This window comes from Tupaia chinensis, unplaced genomic scaffold (assembly GCF_000334495.1).
Source record: "Tupaia chinensis unplaced genomic scaffold, TupChi_1.0 Scaffold139943_1, whole genome shotgun sequence".
NCBI classification, from domain to species: Eukaryota; Metazoa; Chordata; class Mammalia; order Scandentia; family Tupaiidae; genus Tupaia; species Tupaia belangeri.
The window spans coordinates 2,481-10,365 of NW_006199822.1; the positions used below are offsets into that span (position 1 = coordinate 2,481).

The following is a 7,885-nucleotide window of genomic DNA, read 5'->3' on the forward strand; positions in this document are numbered from 1 at the left end:
ATTTCGATGAAAAGAATTAAATGGGAGAATCAAAAGTTCTTGTCTTTTTTTATGTGCCTGCTCACAGTTCAAGGTAACCTCACCAAACCATAGAGGAGGAGGAAAACAGTTCACATGCGGAGGAGGGGGTTTGCATTAAATTTTCAATAGTAATAAAGAATGAACATTTTCTTGGCATGTTCCTAGCACACGTACACCTTGGGGACTAAGCCCGATGAGTAATAGGAGGCAAGATAAGGACTTGGGTTCATCTTGCTCTCTGGAGATCTGGGTGAAATAAAACACCAGCTTATAAATCAAGACTAGATGAGGAAGGCTGAACCACAGTCCACGAGAGTGAGATATAACCGAGACAAATATATCCCTTTATTCAAAGTAGGCAAGGTAAGGACTTGGTGTCAAAGCCCAGGCAGGAGAAACCCAGTTACCAGAGCGAGGATATAAAGTCAGAGGCAGATTTTTTTTTTTTTTTTTTTTTAACCAGAGGTGAAACATTTTTATTTCATGGTAGTCTTTAAAATTGCAAAGACACTATTTTCTTCGTATAAAAATATTAGTACAGGTAGCTATACTTTCTAGAAAATGATTATATAGATCCTTTAAAAGAAAAATGCTCTCCATTATATCTCCGTGGTGAGGCTGCTTGGAAAAAACCCACATCTCAACTGATTCCTACAACACACTATTCTAGCACTCTGTATCTTTTGGTTCGAAGTATAGATTACTATCATTATCACTGTAATTGTATGTTCCTGCTTTCTTACATGTTTGATAATACACATATACACAGGTTGATCACTTAATGTTCCATTGGTTCATCAGCCTTTTCTGCAGGTTTATCAGCAGGCTGGGCAGTCTGTGCCTTTCTCTGTGGTCCTTCTTCAAGGCCCTCCAGGAATGAAAACACATCGTCAGCATAGATTTTAAACTCCAAGTCTTTACCAACAATTCCAATAGAAACATTCTTTGTAGTTAGGTCCTGCTCTGCAGGGAGAGTCTCTCTTAAGGCATGCAGACCATGTTTAACCAGTTCATTTAAATTACAGTCCATAAACTCAGACATATGTCTTTCCAAGTAAGTACGAGCTGACTGAGAACGAGCTCCAATGGAAATAGCTCTGCAGTCAAACTGCAGATGGACAAGTTTGGAAAATGTGAGGGTCCATATCATCATAACCAGCAATGAGCAGCCCAACACTATACAGTCTCCAGCCATATCGTTGTGTTGGTATCTGGGTTTTGCTTCTAATTAGAGACACAAGCTGAGACATAGGAAGTGGTCTATCAAATACAAATCTGGAATCCAAACACTCTTGGCACATAAAATGACATAATAGTTTAGCATCCGCAGTAAGCCCCGCAATTGAGATACCAATATGGTTGTCACGTGGAGAATTTGTTCCTGATGCGCTGCAAGCTCTGTCTGTGTCATCTTCAGTGCAACCAACACTGCATGGGTCTTTGATTTCAGACCAACTGTGACCGAACCCTGTTTAACAGCTTCCATAGCATATTCAATCTGATGAATCCTGCCCTGAGGGCTTCAGTGACATCATTGTCATACTGGTTTTGAAACATGGTTCCGGCACTGGCCTGGTTGCTGCCTCCTGCACACCTCTGATTCAAGGAGAGCTGCCGAAACTAGTGCTCAGCGATCTACAGAGCCAGAGGCAGATTATTATCAAAGCTGACCTTACAGTGGTGAAGCCTCTGAGCATGGAGAGCCTGGATAAGGGAAATCAGTTCAGCTAAAGGGAGAAGAGGGCTGCTTCTTGGGGAGAGAATCAGGCCCAAAACCCAACTTGGAGGTACCACATAGATCTTTAGGTATGTAAATCAGCTCCATGAGCCTCTGACAAGTCTGGAACGGGATGGACAGTTCTCTTATTCCTAATTCACAGAAACCCAAAGACTTTTGCCATCTCATTAATGATTCAAATCCAGTCCATATTAAACTACTTATTCTTCTTATATTAAAATTATTGACCAGGGAAGCGAAGTGCCTGAGTGCATGTTTGTGTGTATGTAAGTGAAATTAAGAACAATAAGTTATACTAATAAGGTTAATAAAACTTATAACCTAAGGCATCAAATTATGGGCTGCTTCAATCAGAATATTTTGGTTCTGATTGGGTTCTATGTCACATTTTTTAAAAAGTAAATGACTTCATAAGAATTCCACTGAGAATATATATATATTTCTTGTTGATGGTCATGTAACGATAAACTCATACCTATTAGCACTAGAATATTCAAATGAAGAGAGGGATAAACATTTAGAAAATAAAAACGAATCTGTATGTCTAAAAACTCTTAAAAGAGCCCCTTAATAGATAACATGGAAGCCAATAGATTAAAAAAATTTTTTTAAACAGATAAGGTTGCAAAATAAGTTGTTTCAATTGCTTCTTTTAAATACTCCATTCTTTACTTGGAATAGTACCAAGTAAACTGTATGCTTGGTGGCTATATTTCCTGGAATTCCCTTTTCTGTATGTTTCTAATTAGGGTAGGTCACAAAGTAGACCTTTGTGAGATTGGAGAACATAACTGAAGCAGCAGTCATTTTGTAGGTTACATATATTGTTGCTTATCATCTGCTGGCTCATTTCACTGGTGTAAGCAAGTAGGTCTGCAGCCACTCCATCTTCTGCTGGGTCCCTGTTCAGCTTCTCTGATTCACAAGTCGATATATATATGTATGTATGTGTGTGTGTGTGTGTGTGTGTATACATACACACACATACATACATACATATATATATATTAAATAATTATTTAATTTTATTTATTATTATTTAAAAATTTTCTATAGGGCATGTGTGCTCACCAGAGAAAGAGTAAGCCACTAGGTCCAAGACGCGAACTGCGATCAGCCATGTAGGAGTCCAGTGCCTTAGCCACCATGCCACCTGCTGGCCCCAGTTTATGTATTTAACTCTGTCATGAGGGACTCTGACTTCTGAAAGATATCCATATTATTAAGGTCAGAGGCAGTGAGAGCTGACTTGGATTTCAAGCTGTCCTTATGAACTATGGTTTCTGCTTCTGGGATCCAGCTGGTTGTGAATCTCCTCCATCTTTCCTTCCTTATTTCCTGCCCTATGCACTTCAAGCTTCAGCATCTGGTTCAGAGATAATAGCCTTATAGAGACAGTTTAACTAGCTTCCACAACTGGGTAGGGTCAGATCTCCATAACACTTTGTTTTATGCTTGCAAGCTTCAAAAAGTTTGTGGAAAAATAGAATTAAAGTATGAATTTACTTTGGTGCCAAATTTTTATAAAATACATGCATAGTTTGTCCATAATGCATATTTTCCATGAACTTTTCAAAGACACTCCTCCCCCATGTTTGATTTCTCTATTTTTATTTCCATTGTAGTGGTTCTACTTCTCTGCTTGAATCTCCACTGATAGAGAATGAAGACAGTGATGTTACAAAATGAAAAGACAGCTTTCAACACTCAAAATTCTTGGCAGGAAGCAAGCTGAGAAAACTACACAACTGAAAATATGACCATTTTTCAATGGAAAAGGAAGAATGACTCAGGTCAGAATTAAGAGCCATGGAGAAGTTAATTCCATGTGGGAGTAGAACAGTGTCCTACTTGCTATATTTTTCTGATTGGATTTCAGAATTATCAAGGCCACTGAGCTTTGTATGTTTTCTATTATCCACATTCCTTTGGAATGGTAACATTTATAGTCATTATCCTATGGCTGTCTCATTAAGGTATGTGGAGTATATATAGAGAGAAGATAATTTGTCTTCTTACTTTATATGGCTTTAGGTTGAAAGAACAGCATGCAAGGTATTATAACAGAGCAGCATTATCCATGCCAGGACTTGATTTAGATAATGAGATTCTGGACTTTGACCCCGGGCTGCAATGAGACAAGACTTTGCAGGTGCCTTCAGAAGGCGGTTGAGTATATTTTGCATGTGGGATGGATGTGACTCATTGGGGCCCAGAGGACTGACTATGGCAGTCAGCCTTCAATATGATCCTCAATGATCTCTACCTCCTGGTATTCATAGTCTTGTGTAGTGCCTTCCTTCTTTACATCAGGCTTGGTCTCTGTGACCAATCGACTATGGCAGCAGTAAAGTTATGTAACTTTTGGGATTACATTATAAAGACATCACAGCTTCTGTTTTGGTTGTTCGCCAAGACTGGATCATTTGCTCTGAGAAAAGCCAGTTGCCATATCATGACCACACTCAAACAGCTCTTGTGGGTGAGCCATCTTCAAAGTCAAGCCTTTAGCCATGTCAAATCTTCAGGTTCCGTAACCCACTCTATAACTTGATTGTGGCCTGTGAAGAGACTGAGCCAAAACCATTCAACTAAACTGCTAACGGATTCCTGATAATCAGAAACTGTGAGATACTAAGTATTCATTTTAAGCTATTACATGTTAGCAGCAACAGATAATACAATGCCTAAGTGTAAGTACACACTTTCTTCCACATACCTATGAAAGCCATACAAAGATGAAAGAGAAGCGGAGGAAAGCAAATTGTGTTTTGGCCCACTCTACGCTTTCTTTCAATGCCCATTTATATTCTTTTAAACCTAGGCCTGTGGGCAAATACTTATTGAGTGCTCCTAAGCTAATCTTGAGGGACACAAGGAAGGGGATTAACTTCACTTACAGGAATATGTATGTATCTTCCTTGAATTGGAGGATCTACTTTTGAGAAGACAAATCATGAAATTTTCAGAGTCTAGTCTCTTGCAGAATGGTAGAAAGGCTTCTATCTTTCTCAGGTTGAGATTTAAAGTATCATTTTTAAAAATTCTCTTTTTTTTTAAAAAAATTAAGATGACTAATTTAAAGAATATGAAGTATGATTTGATTTCCTTCTTAGTTTTTGTTATGGAAACATTTGGAAATAGGCTAGATAAAATATATTTTGTCTAGTCTCTCTTTTTTTCTCTTATAATCAATTTCAGTAACTTTAACAATAAACAGTAAAAATGATAGCATATAGAAAGCACTGCCCAAGTGAATCCATCATGGACCTGTGTCGGAGAATGGTTTCCTAAATAGGGGAAATGTGTTCGATACAAAAGAGGCTATCTTCTGTTATTGCCTTTTTTATTTGGACTACTAGATGCAATGTATTTTAAGGCAATCTCAATAGTTTCCTGTCTCTTGCTAACAAGAATGACTTGTCATAATGAACGGTGTAGACACTGTCCATTTGATCCACTCCAGAAAGCTGTCTATTTGATACAAGAGTAAATCACCTCAATTTCTTTGTAGAATGAGCAGAGTATAAATAAATAAACGAGACACAGAATTTAAAAAAATGGTCTGTTTTATCAGAAGAAAGAAAAGGATTGGAACATTTGGAGGCCTGGTTTAATAAAAAATATGACAAGACAAAGAAAAATATGTAATAACTGTAAAGAGAGGAAGAATCTCCACTAATATAAAATGTCCATAAAATAGGTCTTCACTTTTTTAGAAAGATAATTTTATAGTTTAATAGTTCTCAATTCTTTAAAGTTGGTAGACGTGTATTGTAAAATGATTCTATTCATTTTTACTTGCACTAAAAACATTCTAATTTTTAGTACTCTTTTTATAATGCATCATATTTCTAAACCAGGGTAGCAAATTTAGATTCCATTTTGGGGATTAGGTTTGTTTTTGGAATGCCTTTTGTGTTATTACTTTCATGTTTTACTTTAATTATAAAGTTTTTGTCTTGTTTTGAGAGGGAAGACACAGACTATTTGGGGCCAGCAGGTGGCATGATGTTTAAGGCACTAGACTCTCACATGGCTGACCACAGTTCCAGTCCTGGACCTGGAGACTTGCTTTCTCTGTCTCCTTTTCTTTCCCTCTCTCTCTGGTGAGCACATATGCAATATATCAAAATTTAAAAAATAATAGTAAAAATGAAAAAATTAAATAATTCTTAAAAAAGGACATAGACTACTAAATGTTATGATATTCATTTTATAGTTAGTGTTTGGTGTTCTCTCAGAAAATAACACAAAAATATTATATGGCATTTGACTAACTTTCTTTTTACTAGTATTGTCTGAAATTTTTAAATGAAGTATTTAGAGAGCTATTATTTATATTAGGTTTAGGGTTCCAGCTGGGGATAGAAGATAAATTATGACACATTTTGTAACTACTAGAGCTGGGAAATAGTAAAGGGATTCTTAGAATGAAATTTCAGAATGTCTTGCATCCATCTATGGGATTGTTTAACATGTGGATTATCAGGCTCCACTCTAAAAAGAATGAATCAGAATTTCTGGGGGTGGGACTTGAGAATACACAATGTAATAGTTTTTTCTGAGAGTCTAGTGCGAACTGAAGTCCTTAGGCCATGAAGTCCTTAGAGGGTTCATTTAGTGAAGGTTGTAAGGTACAGGAATAAACAATTTGTATTGTGACTGGAGCCACGATACAGTGTTCAAGATACAATAGCAGCATGAAGTAAAGAGTGGCTATTTCAATCATGGGAAATGTAGTTAAAGGCTTAATCAAGGAGCTGCTATTTTTGTGTGGTTTAGAAAATGGCACAACTTGCCATGGAGGTCATGGCTGAGAGAATCCCAGCGACTATTTTTCAAGAATATTTGTACCAAAAGAAATACAACAGACACTCAGTGGTTTGCCCTGGTGGTTCCTATCTGAAGACTTCCTCTATCAGCCTCCATTCTATATTCTTCAGTGGCTCTGATTCATCAGTTTCTTTGATGACAAATATGGCTTCATACTAGGTCTTGAGTGATTTTAACAGTTAGGAGACATGTGAAGGAGCCAGAGTGTCTTTTTTGGTGTTAGAGAAAACCTGTAAGATCTACAGGTAGAAAACAGTTATTTGTTGACTAAACGATCACGTTGGAAAGAATAGGTTTTATAATTTTATTCTAATCACCACCAGCAACGTCCTCTTCATTGCTTGTAAAAGGGCAGTGGTACCTATGTACCTACTTGGCCTTTTGGGTTCCCCCACCCTCAAAGCAAAGGATGTTCATCACTCCTTTGTAAGTTCCTTCCTAGTGGGAGAAACCAGTTACCCCCCCTCCGCCCCCCACATTAGAAAATACAAGGACCAGTAAGAACACGCCCCCGAGCAATGCCAGAACGGCTTCTTAGGGAGCACGGGCGGAAGATGGGACTCTGCGACCTCACTCAATCAGACAAAGAAGGCCATAATAGTTTAGAGCGGTCGCAAAGTCCCCGCGGGTTACCATGCGAGGTGTTTAACCTCGGTGGGGCTGGACGTAAGCCAGAAGGCCCATTAATCCGAAAACTTCTCGGCACTACGGCTCATTGTTCTCCGGGATCCGGGAGGAAGGGTCGGTAGTCGTGGTGGTACCAGTACCCAACATGGCGGCAACGAGCTTCAGAGGCCGGACCAGGTGACGCAGCCCCAGTCCGCTCCCTTCCCACCAGCCGCTCCGCCTCCCGCTTCCATATGCAGCGGTGGGCGTGGCTGATCCTGAGGCTCTGACTTCCGAGGCCGGGAAACCCGGGGAATACACATGCGCAGTTGGGCCCCTCAGGCCGTCCGCGCCCTCTCCCCGCCCACCGCCCCGCCCCGAGCTCCCGGGCGGGGCTGGGCCGAGCGTCCAGCTGCCGCGGGCTGGAGATTCAGTGGCTTCCTTGTTGTGGTCCCCGGCCTGGCAGCGTCCGGAGTAGTAGTCCCGCTGTCCTTCCCAGGACCGCAAGCCCGAGTCTAGGTAGCCCCCAGCAGCCCCTCCTCTTCCTACCCCCTCCCTGAGGAAATTAGGAACCTGTTGGCAGGTAAAGAGCGGGAAGGGGGCGGGCAGCGCCGCCGGGGCGGGGGCGAGGGGACGGCGAGCCGGTGGGGACAGAAGCATTCAGAGGCCCTACTCGTTCCCCGC

The 7,885-nt window shown here is 40.2% G+C and overlaps 1 pseudogene; it reads right to left on the reverse strand.

Moving 5' to 3' along the window:
- Positions 1–634: 634 nt before the first annotated feature.
- Positions 635–1,578, reverse strand: LOC102495680 (proteasome subunit alpha type-1 pseudogene; annotated as a pseudogene).
- Positions 1,579–7,885: the final 6,307 nt, after the last annotated feature.